The sequence below is a fragment of the Protopterus annectens genome, chromosome 8.part1 (assembly GCF_019279795.1).
Source record: "Protopterus annectens isolate FY-2018-M chromosome 8.part1, PAN1.0, whole genome shotgun sequence".
Classification (NCBI taxonomy): Eukaryota; Metazoa; Chordata; order Ceratodontiformes; family Protopteridae; genus Protopterus; species Protopterus annectens.
The window spans coordinates 162669903-162683924 of record NC_056742.1 but is presented as its reverse complement, the minus strand read 5'-3'; positions in this window follow the sequence as shown (position 1 = coordinate 162683924).

The window sequence follows — 14022 nt, the reverse complement described above, 5'->3', positions numbered from 1 at the left end:
TGTCAGGCATACTGTAAAAGGATTGGAGCCCTGTGATTCGGGTTTGCCCTTAGCTTAGCAAAGCTAAGCAAAGGGGTGTGACTGAGGCTGCCTAGCGCTCTTTACATTGCCTAAGCAGGTGTGCACACAGCACACTAGGTTTTAAAGGAAAAAAAGTAAACCAGGAAATAGCAGCTCTGTGCACATTTGAGCACTATGTTTGCATGGCACACCCCCGGCTTAAACAGGAAGGCAATGGGAAGGGAAAACAGCAGTAGGAAGGTAATCAAGGAGAACTAGCATAGCTGGCAGGTGAAATGTATCAGAATCAGCCAATTACACAGGCAGCAGCCCAGCCCAGAGCACTATTATAAACTAAGCAAACACATTTCCTCAGTTTTTCCCCACATACTCTACACCACTGGTGTATACAAGCAGGGAAATTTTAACAAACAAAAACAACAAAATGATAGGGTCTACAGCAGCTATCATACATCAACATGTGGAAGAGGCTAAGGGTGGTGAGGATGAGAATGCTGTTGACCAACCCACAGTGAGGAGATGGAGAAGAGTGTACAGACCCAGGGTAAACTACCACGGGATACATGAGCTGGAGATAGTGGAGCTCTATAGGGTGGACAGGGACCTCCTACAGAAAATTGTTGAGCTGTGCCGGCCACACCTGACACACAGAACTAACAGAGGGGAACCCATCCCAGTGGATACCAAGGTATGTGTAGGCCTAAGAATACTAGCCACAGGTACCTTCCAAAGGCCAACTGGGGATATCATGGGGAAATCACAAGCATTAGCATCCAGGGTACTCCACCAGTTCCTGGATGTCATGTCAGCACATGTCGGTGAGCACGTATATTTCCCCAACACACGTGAGGTGCTGGCCAGCAATACGCATCTCTTCCACCTAATAGGAGAATACCCTGAGGTAATGGGTGCTATAGACTGCACGCACATATGCATCAAAGCACCACCTGGTGAGCAGGGTAGGGTCTAGATCAATCGCAAGGGCTTCCCCTCCATCAACTGCCAGGTCATGTGCGATGCCCAGGGCATTATAATGAATGTGTGCGCTGGCTGCCCTGGAAGCTATCATGACTCCCACATCTGGCATCTGATGCAGCTATACCAGAGATTTGCCAATGGGGACATCCTTTATGGTCACCTAGTGGGGGATGCTGGTTATGCACTGGCGCCGTGGCTGAAGACACCCATCAGAAATGCACACACACCAGAACAATAACTCCATAATGAGGCACACGCACAGACCAAAATTATAATAGAGTATGTGTTTGGGATGCTCAAGTCATGGTTCCAGTGCCTGGACACATCCAGTGGAGCCTTGCAGTACTCACCAGCTACATGTACTCAAATTGTCATCGTATGTGCCATGCTACACAATATGATCCTGCGGAAACAGCTGCAGTAGGAACAGCATGGGGCAGGGCCACGCAGACCCCCACCATTGCCAAGGCCTGCACAGGCACAGAGTGACTTGGATGAGGAACAACCTGAGCCTGGCCCAGTAGGCAGAAGGAGGCATGCCCAGTATGCCCTGGCCTTGGCAAAGAGGCAACATATAGCACATACACTGACACAGGAGGGACCCAGGCAATGACACCTCTCTCTGACTCACACATACAGTAAAAGGGATGCCAAACATGACACTACTTGTGCTCAACCATGTATAGGGAGTGTACTATGTGCATCCAACACAGGCATCCCTCCAGCACCATCCTGAATACTGGCACAACCACAAAGTAAGTCGCTCTTCCTACCAATTGCTGAATGGAGTAGTATGTGTTGTTACTTGTATTTATGGTATGGATGTGAGCATGCAAGCGAATCAGGTGGCTGAATGGGATGCCAGCAGATAGTAGACACCTATAGTGGCAGCATGAGATCTGTAACAAATACTGGTGTCACTATAGTAGCCAGTATTACACATGGTGACAAAATCCACTGCAGGAAATGTGCTGGGCCACATGTGTGTCCATATGACACACACATACCAGTCAGGGAGGCTCACATACCCAACAACAGTCTCAGCTAGTAGGACAGGTGTAGACAAACACAAACAAAGGCTGTGCTAAGGCCTCTGAATGATGGCTATGGGTAACCCCCCAGGCCTACACAGACAGACTACAACAGGTCAGGCAGTGGGATGTTAGTTCTGAAAGGTAAAACGTCAGAAACTGAAATGTAGGTCAATAAAACCTAAGACCTGTAGTACACTGCTATGCCTCTAGTCAGCATGATAGGTTAGAATACAGAATGAAAAGGAGTACCTGACATACCAGTACAGTCATAGCAAATGTGTACAAGGGTCAGGTGTGCTCCCCCCCAATCCTATGTAGAAATGTAGTAACAGTCTGGTGTGCCCCCCCAATCTGATGTAGACACATAGTAACAGTCAGGTGTCCCCCCAATCCTATGTAGAAATGCAATAACTGTCAGGTGTGCCCCCCCAAATCCTATGTAGAAATGTAGTAACAGTCAAGTGTACCCCCCATTCCTATGTAGACACGTAGTAACACACAGGTGTGCCTCCCAATCCTATGTAGAAATGTAGTAACAGTCTGGTGTGCCCCACGAATCCGATGTAGACACGTAGTAACTGTCAGGTTGCCCCCCCATTCCTATGTAGACACGTAGTAACATGTATGTGTAGGTATAATAACAGATTACCTGAGCTGGCCAAGGTAGTAGGATAGATTGTAGCATGTGTACAATAGGCAGGTCTGCATGTGTTAGGTTGGTGTGTGTTGTATATTGTGTGAGAGTGGTCAGTATGTATGCATGGTGAGGTTTGTCCTGGTGGTCATTGCCCAGTACTGCCAATGACAGGGCCAAGTCCTCACAACTGCAGTGCCAAACACAGTGCTTCCCAGTATAACATATTCTAGCAGTAAGTCATTGTAAATGTTTGAAAGTAATATGTGTCACCATCTGAAAGATGGACATGGCATGACTGTCAGGCCAGATATACAAGCAGTACACAGGGGGAAGTACCCCAGACAGACAGTGTAAAATATGTAACTGTCAAATGGACACACCCTTGGCATTGTACATACAGGTTTGTAGCACATTATCTGTGCTTGTAGTAGGGAATACCGATGTCATCTGGCCAAACACTGGCAGACCACAAAGGTCATAGGAATGATGTATTAAGAAACAGCTGATGTCCCTGCACAAGCCAGCATAAGTGGAATGCCCCATGCATATCTGTGAGTCAGATGCAAGTAGTGTCCGTAGCATACATGCACCCAGCTCACCCAACCACCAAGCACAGGTACATCTCCAGTCTTATCCCTGCTGTTGGGAATGAGTACAATATGACCCCCACCTGTGTATGGCAATAGCGAAAGAATGCAGCATGCAGAGCAGGTGTCCCATGCAGGTGTGTCCCTAGCTGTAAGCAGCTGCCTGCCAGCATCCACACCACTGGATCAATACTGACAGAAAGTATTAGCATGAACACCTAGCACACCTACCCTGCAACCCCAGAGGAATATAACGTATTGCAGTCTGGGACTGTAGGACTAACAGAATGCAATGGCCTGCTACAGCTGGCCTGCATCACTATGTAATGGCCTACAGTCCTCTGCCAAAGGCCTGTGTCTCACCCATACTGCCAATGTATGTTATGTCATGGACTCCCAAATAACAACATAACAGAGTCCACAGAACCCATATGCAAGGCCATGTGGACAAACCACAGTAACATGTCCACCATGTCCTACTGCATGAACTGTGGACCAACACCAATATACTGATGTGATGGGGTGATAACTATAGGGAAAGTATCAGAGAATGTTTGCATAATGTATGGAAGAGGATAGAATAATGGGGGGTGGGGGTGAGAACATGGGCAGCTTGGAGTGTGTGAAGTCCGAAACACAGCCATGTGCACATACTATCCCTGGCTGCAAACAAAAGAATGGGTGGCTACAAACCTGCTCATAAACCACAATGTGTAGGGGTAATGTCCTGAATTATGACCCCTGCCTCTGGGTAACCTGTGGGAATCTGTACAGCTGTGAGGTATTGCCACAGCAAGATAAGGCCATACTGTCACGCTGAAGGATGTACAAGTATGGTATCCTCTGCCACCACTGTACCAAGGTGCTGAACCAGTTACACAGACCCAGCAGCAAGTGTCTGCAGCTCCCCCCTCCAGAATGGCATGAGTTTGCAAGAATATGTAGGTGTTTGGCCACAATACTGGACACAGCTGCATTCACCCTGTGTTCCCCAGGACATCACTGCAAGCAAATATGTCCACTCCTCAGTATGCACCAGTCATGCTTTGCACACACACATTGGATAGGAATACACACATATATCCAAGGACAACACACTATAATATGCCAAAAGTACACATACATAGATGAGTGGAAGAGAGTGAGAGTGACAAAGAGCCTTCCATCATGAGGCCTGTCCCACCCAGCACACAGCCAAATGGCTACAACCACATGATGTGTAAATGTCACTCACCGTAGACATTTGCCTCTGGAATCCCTCAGCATTATAGACTCTGTGGTGCTAGTGCTAACTGTGCAACATGACTGTACAAGGCAGTAGTCATCTAGCAGTTGTATACATGTGCCTGTGGAATATAAACCGGTGTTTACCTGAGTGTGATGTGCCTGCCTCTAGATGAATGGGTTATGGCCCATGCACACACACTGCCCTCCCCATTGCCCTACTATGACATGCCTGCTGATGTCATTCACTTTGAAATATACCTTTGGGGAATAAGTAGCCCTGTAATCTCTGTGGCACGTCCTATAACTGCATAATGCTGTAGTGTGATAAACTAGTTAGGTAGAAATTCTAATCCCAGACATGGCAACTGTTTGTGTTTGCCTGTGTAGGGATTAATGCCTTTTTAGACTAATCACACTCACTACAATTTCAGATGCCCTACTTTGGCATTCCTGCTGATGTCATTCAGTTTTAAATACACCTTTGAGGAAAGAATAGCCCAGTAATTTGTGGGGCTCATCCTATAACTGTAATACTGTAGTGTGATAAACTAGTTAGGTAGAAATTCTATTCCCAGACATGGCAAGTGTGGATGTTTATTTGTCTGTGTAGGGAGCAATGCTTTTGAGGTCATTCACAGTCAATACAACCTCCCATTGCTCTACTTCGGCAAGCCTGCTGATGTCATTCATTTTGAAATACATTTTTGGAGAAGGAGTAGTCCAGTAATCACTGTGGTGCATCCTATAACAGTGTAATGCTGTAGTGTAATATACTACTTCTGTAGGAGTTCTATTCCCAGACATGGATATGTGTGTACTTGTTGGTCTGTGTAGGGAGCAATGCTTTTGAGGCCATTCACAGTCAATACAACCTCCATTGCCCTACTTTGGCAAGCCTGCTGATGTCATTCATTTTGAAATACACCTTTGGGGAAGGAGTAGTCCAGTAATCACTGTGGCACATCCTATAACGGTGTAATGCTGTAGTGTAATATACTAGTGTGGTAGGAGTTCTATTCCCAGACAGAGCAAGTGTGGATGTCGGTGTAGGGAGCAAAGCTTTTGAGGCCATTCACAGCAGAGGTAAGCACTGCCAACTTCCAGTTACAGTTCTTTTTCTGATTTAGCTTCTCAATTGCTTAACCTGTGTTGGCATTGCTTACCCCCATGCAAACAAGCTTAAACCTGCTTACTGCTGCTTAAAAGTGCTTACTTCCGCTTACCCCTGTGCGAATTTCTTTAAAAGAAATGAAAAAGGGTTGATAGGAAAGTGTTGAAAAAGGGGCACAAGGAGGGAAAGACAGTAGGAAAAATAGCTAGGGATGTACAGGAGGGGTGTAGGGAAGGTCCATAGCTTCCCATTTTTTCTACAGCAACAGCTGTGCATATACACTGAATCTGGACATATATTTGGACACTCAAACCCCTGAGAGAGGGGTGAGGACAACAATTATAATTCATTAAGCCAATTAGACCAGATTACATGAGTCTAGTGGACACATGTGTGAAGTGGACAGCCATGAATGGGGCGAGATTTGTTTTTGGGAACAGATTGCCCTTTTTTTTTCAGGTGAGAGTGGGATGTTTAGGAGGGATAGTAGGTATATTTGGGGAGGTAGGTTGGGTAGGTTAACGGATAAGATAAATAAGATGCATACAGGGATGGTATATGACACATGTGGGGGGTAAACATGTTGATGGGGAGGGGTGTTTGGAAATCGGAAGCCCATGAGCTCCCTAATGGAAATAGTGGGACTGAGGTCCCCACCCATGGGCAGTCTCCACTGCACCTTCACAGCCCCGAAGTTGGCTGTGCTGGGAGCTGAGTAAGAGGCCAGGTTGACCCTCTAGTTGTGATACATGGCCCTCAAGTTGGCATAGTAGATCTCCAAACTCCCTGCGGAGCTCGCTACTCACCATGACCCTGACCTGGTGATGGGTGACAGCTTCCTGCCCATGACTGCTCCCGGGGGGGTGAGCCCCATCCCCTGTGGAAGTTCTACCCAAAGGTGGTGCAGGATCAACAGATGATGAGGTCCTGGGTTGGGGCCCAAACGTGCTGGTGCCCAGTGCCACGGTCAGCTGAGGTGGGAAAGGTGGGTTGTCTGGGTCTGACCTTCCCAAACATGCTATGGTGTTTATATTTTATCAACATATGTGGATTAGTAATAGTCAACACATTTCAAGATTAGGTATAACAGCATGCATAGATATTCCCATTAACCTAAACACCAGATATGGAACAGTTGCATAGCAAACAGAACACATGCATATCTGGAACCACAGTGGTCATTACAACAGCGTTCTGGTACATTGATGGCAGCATACCACCAATGTGGGAGTATTTCAACATGGCACATGCATAGAAACAAATTTAAATAATTATCAAACAATAGGACATATGTCCCAACAGTAGAGTTAATGCAGCACATACCGACTGAGTTGTGTATTTAGTTTATTGTTGCAAATATGGTGGGGGGGGGGGAGATGTCAGTTAACAATTAGTATATTCCTGTAGTTTGCATTACTTTCCCAGTAAGTGCTGTGATCTGTACCTTACAGGTATTAGTACACTACCCTTTTGCCTTTGCTTGTACAGTGGTATGGCTGTCGACAACTATATACATGAACTGAGTTTTACCTGCAGTATACACCTCTTACCTGGTATACCTGTGGAGGTATTGTTTGTTAACACTTCCTAACTATTTCTACACATACTCCCAGATTCCAGGTTGATGTTATGCACATACCTGTCTATCTCATATTGCACACACTCTGGGCATGTCTTCACTACATGCAGTTGAACCAGGACATATTTTAACTATTGCCCTCTTAAACCTTTAGTGAATTGTACAATGACAGGTTCGTTTGCATTGACATTTTCCAAATATGTACAGGTCTGACAGTCAGTTATATAATATGAAATGCTGCCTACATGTCAGAAATTAGCACACTGATATGCCAGGGGGACAGGGTAACAGCTGGCAGATATGGGCCGATTAACTGGACATTCTGGACAGTTCTGTACACTTGTGGGGTATGATTCTGCATACAGCTTACTACCACTCCCAGGATTCGAACCATGGCGGTGTCTTCTAAAAATAAAACACTGTTCATCACAGTTGAGTGTGCTATATAGATATTGCTGTGTACCTCTTGTCTGATTTCTGTATATAATTCTCCTGTGGTTTTACATTCTGACCTTGTAATTACAACACTCTTATACAGGATTTCCTAGACAGTTGTATTATGTAGTGCAGTGTGGGTGACAGTGATGAGTAATACCTTATTATTCAGAGGAACTGTAACACTAACAATGCCATACAATACCAGAGTAAACAGTACCATTACAGGATATCAATATTTTATTTCTAGGCACAGTGTTCGTATCTGACAGACCTGTGGGATCACTGTTTGTTAGCACTACCTGAATGTTGCCACACAAATTACCAGTTTCCACATTAGTATTATGCACATACGTCTCACTCTGTTACTGCCCACACACTGGTCACAGCTTGACAACATGGGGGTGGAGATGGGACATACTTGGCTATTTACTCTCATAACATTTTGGGGAGTTGCTAGAGTGACAAGTTTGTTCTTATAGATGTCTGACAATCAGTTGTATGTCTTGTTTGCTGCCTAAACATCTGGGATCATCCCACTGATTTGCCAGGGGGACAGGGTGACAGGCAGCAGATATGGGCTGATTTACTGGACATTCTGGACACATCTGTACAGTTGTGGGGTATGATTCTGCATACAGCCTACTACCACTCCCAGGATTTGAACCATGGCTGTGTGTGCTAAAAATAAAACAGCCCACATCTCAGTTGAGTGTGCTATTTTGGATTTTGTTGCCTGTCGTTTCATTGTTTTCTGTCTAAGTCTCTCTCAGTTGTACTATATGACCTCTTGGGATTACAACAGTCATATACAGACAGTCCTACACATTTTATTTATGTAGCACAGTGTGGGTAGCAGTGCTTAATACAACAGTACTATTAAGAGATTGCAACTCTACATTACCATATGATACCAGAGTAAACACATGCAGTCCAGAAGTTAGACCTTTATTGTCAGGCTATTATGCTTTTATTTACATACAACCTATATGACACTCTTCCTGCCATATTCTCTGGTGTATGCAGTACATGCCTTAAACAATACAGGTTTTATACAGGCAGTTAACTTACTACTACTTTTAGATTCATTTCCTATAACAGTACATGCAAGAGTATTACTAACCTACCTCACGTCACAACTGCTGTAGTCTACAGGCATGGGCTTCCTGTTTCGCAGCCCACTCATCTGCCACTGTGAAAGACATAAGAGGAATATTTACCCATACCTATCCATAATATACATGAGCTGGCAATTATTAAACAGGTAGTGGACTGATACTTACACACGGCTGGAACATCCCCTGTCCTCCTAGTCTCTTGGATCTACTCATCCAAGAGATTCCCCTTTCTCCGCTTCAGGTCAGCATAGTGATGCCTGACCTGCTCACCAGTTTGGGGTATGCCAGTGGCACTGGTGAAGTCACGGGCAAGTTGGTCCGAAGCTTCTGCTTTGTATTGGGAACCCTTGTACTGGCCCTGCAGCAGTCTCTGGTCATGCTCTTTCACAAGGAGTCCTGCCATGACTCTGGGCTCCTATTATTATTAGGGGATTTCAACACTTTATTACAATAACACTTCACATCTGGGCTTACTGCAGTACTCCAGTTCACATTTTTATGTTATCTAGTAGGTTATACAACAAAAAACTGTATACAGATTCCTTTCACTTGTTCGGTTTGATTTTCCTATAGTGAGGATCTGTTTGGTGATACCTCGATCTTATGTACTGCTATGATGGCTTAGTGGTTAACTGCTGTGATTTTAGTGTACAGGGACCTGGGTTCAAGATCTGCAGAGGCTGTTTATTTCCTTTCTGACAAGGACAGTGGCTATTGCATACAGAGTGATTAAGGCAATTGTAAGTAGGTTTGCACGAGGGTAAGCAATGCTAACCTTTGGTTAAATATGCTTACAGAGAGTTAACTTCAACATTGCTTAACCTGTGTGTATATTGCTTACCCCCATGCAAACAGGCTTAAACTCACTTACTTCCACTTACCACTGCACTAATTTAGACAGTAATGTCAAATGGTTCTTGGGAAGGTGGTGGATTTGGAAACTGTATGGATTTATCATTCATTACTCATTTGACCTTCCATTTGTATCCATGATTCCTGTGTACATATACTGTATGGGGTACTTGTGATTATCTGTGGACTTTACAACATTACGACAATGACACCTCACATCTGCATTTAATGCAGTACTCCAGTTCAGAAATATATGTTATTTAGTAAGTTATGCAACATAAAATTGGTCATAAAGTGATTTGACATGGAAAATGGGACTCGAACCGAGAATGTTTGCTGGTAAGGTGAATGCTCTGCCCACTACACTATTGCTGTACTGCTTCATTTGCATATATCTTGCCTTGTATCCTCTTGTGCCATTTAAGCTGCATTAACCGTAGCTAAGCGATGGGCAAACCCACGCACCTACGGTTAAATTTAATCCGTTTCATAAAAAAAAAAAAACCTTCTTTATATTTAATGTTTTAGCTATTGCTCTTGTAAACTTGGGGGGATGTTGCTGGGGGTATGCGAACACCTATGAGTGGTCTTGCTCATTCTTATTCATACACTGCTGTTCTTCATTGCAGGGGTATGTATATTCGGAGGGCTCTGCTCTCAGACACGCCCCCTGCACTTGTACATGCTCCATGTCCATTTAGGAGCTCAGGCTGTGTATCTTCATTGATATGCATGGCATGCTGCCATCTTGCTCCTAAATGGCCAGTTCCGTGCAGGACTAAACTAGTCCTGCATGGAAGGATAGTGAATCTGGGGGATTGTTTGAGCAACAGATAGTCCACAAATGTAAACATAAATAGTTGTGGGAGAAATTTTAAGAGCAAAGAAAGGAAGCCTAGTTGTTCAGTTCAGTTCTCAGCCTGGGCACCTTGTCTGTGCAGTGTATTTCTGAATGCTTATATCCTTTAGCATTCTATAGTTATGCTCTAGATGAACTGATGATTATAAAAAGTTTTGTACATGTATGTAACAATTTTCACACATCTTCTGATAGACTGGCGTCTTATCCAAGATGTTTCTCTGCCTTCTACCCACTGAGAATTGTAATAGTTCCCAGCTCAGATGCGAGTTTGAAATGAATTATGCAAGAAACAAAAGAATTAATAAAATTAATTGTTATACACTTTTAGTACAATACTGACTGAGTGCACTAAAAAAAATGCAGAAATCATTACAGACAGTAAATTAAGCTTTGAACACCATGTGAGAACCAAGGTCAGACAAGCTTACTCTATAGCATATCTCATACTAAAAAGCACAACAACAAATTACATTAATACATTGTACTATTATATAAATTATGATCAAGCCAATTAAAGAACATAATGTGGCATTCTGTAGCTAGAAAAGAAGCCATTAAACACAGGTATTCCAAATGAGGAAAGGCAGAATGGTTGCCAAAATCAAGACTACTCTGTCAGAAAACAGGAACTGTTTCTTATGCACCCTACAGACTTTTCATAGGGGAATCTGTGCTTGACATAAAAAGTTATGCCTGATGAGATTCTATTTAAAAACTTCTGCATGGAAAATGTATCAAGTAGAATCAATACAATATTTAGTAATCTATAATTTAAAATTATTGTACATAACAGAAGAAAAGGCACACAGTAATTACCTGTTAGCTCCACAAATGTAAAAATAACTTACCACGCAACATAAAGTGAAGTACCTCACTATCCATAGTATACTGACAATAATTTAGGCAAGAAGAAAAGTCTATCCCAGGATAACAACAGTCAAGCTCCGCATTAGCCATTAGGTCACAAGCTCAACATCTAAACCTTTGTATTTTTGAATTGATGACATGGTTATTAAGTACTTTTATACTCAGGTTATCATAACCTAACAAATGCTTATTTATAAAAGTAAATACAATATGCACTGCATCTTCATCTATTTTCAGAACTCAAAAATTAATTTTGTGTGCTTCATTATTTCTAAATATACACCACACTGCATCACTTCAGTACGTTTTCAGATGCATAAACTAAAATTGAAAAATAACACTGTAGAAATCAACTATACCAAATATATTTTAATTTCTTTAACAGAGAAATTGCATTACATCCTGAACAGTAAACTATTTAAGCTAACAGCATCAATAAGCATGTCTTCAGAAGTTTTCTCCTTTCTGAAATATATCATGGTATTCAAAGCAATCAACACAGAGAGTTGCCTTTTCTGTGCTACATTAAAGTATTACTACCTCTGTATAGATCAGAACCACTCCCCCACTTGGCAAGCATGCACTCTGCTCATTTGAACTGTAGGTAATTTTTCTTCCTATGATGAGATCATGTCACAGCTGCAAAACATATCACTGCATATATAATCCCAGCAGGCAATTTGCTGTCATAAATTGATTTTCTTGGCTGCTGTTACTTCTCGTGTGAGTTAGTCTTCTCTATTGCACAGGTACAAATCATTAGTCTAGCTGATCTTTCTTCTTCTAAAAAAAAAGTTGAAACTACAGCTCTGCCATTATTCAGTGTTGCTTATGGTGAAATTACTGATTTGTTTTCTGCAAAGTGATGAAACTTTTGTTGTATAGTTGAACTTCAAGAAAATGCCTTAGCTGTCTTGGGGATATATCATAGCACATCATATGAATGCCAAGTGATCTAAATTGCAGTGTAGTAATAAATGCAGTTTGTAGATCAAAAACTTGGGTGCATTTCATCAAATGTATTTATGTGCTGTTCTCATATTCAGTATACTACTAGTATAGTTTCCAGCTGGGTCAGAGTGAATTATACCACGTGGTTCATACATTAAGGGACAGACCAATAAATGTATAAGACATTGCATTTCATTCTCGTAGCTGATCATGTACTGGATGGAAGTACAATACATTCAGTGCATATATTAGGTTTAGAAAATGGCTACAATCTATAAATTATGCTGAAAATAAGTAAGAATCTTTAAGAAAGAATACTAAAGCAAAGCAGGCAGTTAAAAATAAAGTCAGACTGAAGAATTTCTTCTAATATTAAAACCAGTCATGCAATCTGCAATAAAATTAGCTCACTGGTTTAAAGAAAAAGCTTCAGAGCAGGCATCATGTTTTGTAAATGCAGTGTCTGAGTTAGGTATTAAGTTAGTTGTTAGTATGCATTCAAAGCAGTAAATATAAAATGGAGATGAGACCCCCAACATGTAGACAGAGTTCCTTGGTAAGTGGTTGGAGAGTCAAATTGAATATAGATAAGAACTATGAATTACTTAAAGAGACGATAGGGTTTCCCAGAATGCATAACTGGATATGATCATGGAATGTAGGTGTTCTGACAGGAATATGAGCTGAGAAAAACTGGACAGCTAGAAACTGGAAGAGAGACTGTAGGTATGAAACAGCTACCAACCACATCCACACTGTATGGCCCCATGGTGTACTACTGTCAGTATTCTTATGCAGAAAATGATATGAAATAGGACATGCTTCAGAAGATTGCAGTACATTTAGACAGCAATCATTCACAGAAGACATTCTAAAGATGAAACAGCCATTAGAAAAATATTATGCCATTAGGCAGGGGATCTATAATGAAACTTAATGACATAGAGAAATATAATAAAAACATGAATAGGGTGGGACCACAATCTAGTAGAGGCAATGCCAAATTTGTGTTACACATAGCAAGAGGAAGATAAAGAAATAACTCAATTTAGGCAGGTAACAGCACAATATAGTGTTTGATAACATGTATGGTTTTCATACATTTGAAGCATTGCAATTCAAAGGCAATAGGCCTTGCAGGTGGTATAATATTCTTGGCTCTAGCAAAGGTGTTAAAATCTGTATGGTTCTTCAATTATTAAAAAAATGACTCTATGGAATATATATTATTTGGGTAAATGATAGGTTACACGATAGAAGGCCTTTTCTGTAGATTAAAAATGTAGTGTCTAACCCATTTAAGATGAATAAGGACATACCTCAGGGGTCCCATTCAGGTCCCTTTCCTATTTAATGCATTTATGTCTTCACTGCTAGCTTTCAGTAATATATGAGTGTCAAAATTTGCAGATAATGCAAAAGTATCTGGTGTGATGGCTACAATAAAAATCCAAAAATATATTGTCTTCAATATTCAGTGATCAGTGGGTATCTAAAAGAGACCCTAAGTGAGTGGGCTAACTATTATTAGATACTAAATACCTTATTGCCAAACTAATGATCAATAAATACTTTGAACTTATCAAGGCTAATTGCCATTCTAATGTCTGTGCAGAGTTTCTCCCACAATTTCCCATCTCTTTGGTGAAATTAAGTTTTGCCTATTGTGGTATTAAAAGCTGGCACGTTTATAAAATATATTTCATGTGCCCTAGCACTGCTGAGTAATTTCAAGCATAAAGTAGTCAATAGTGAAACATCAC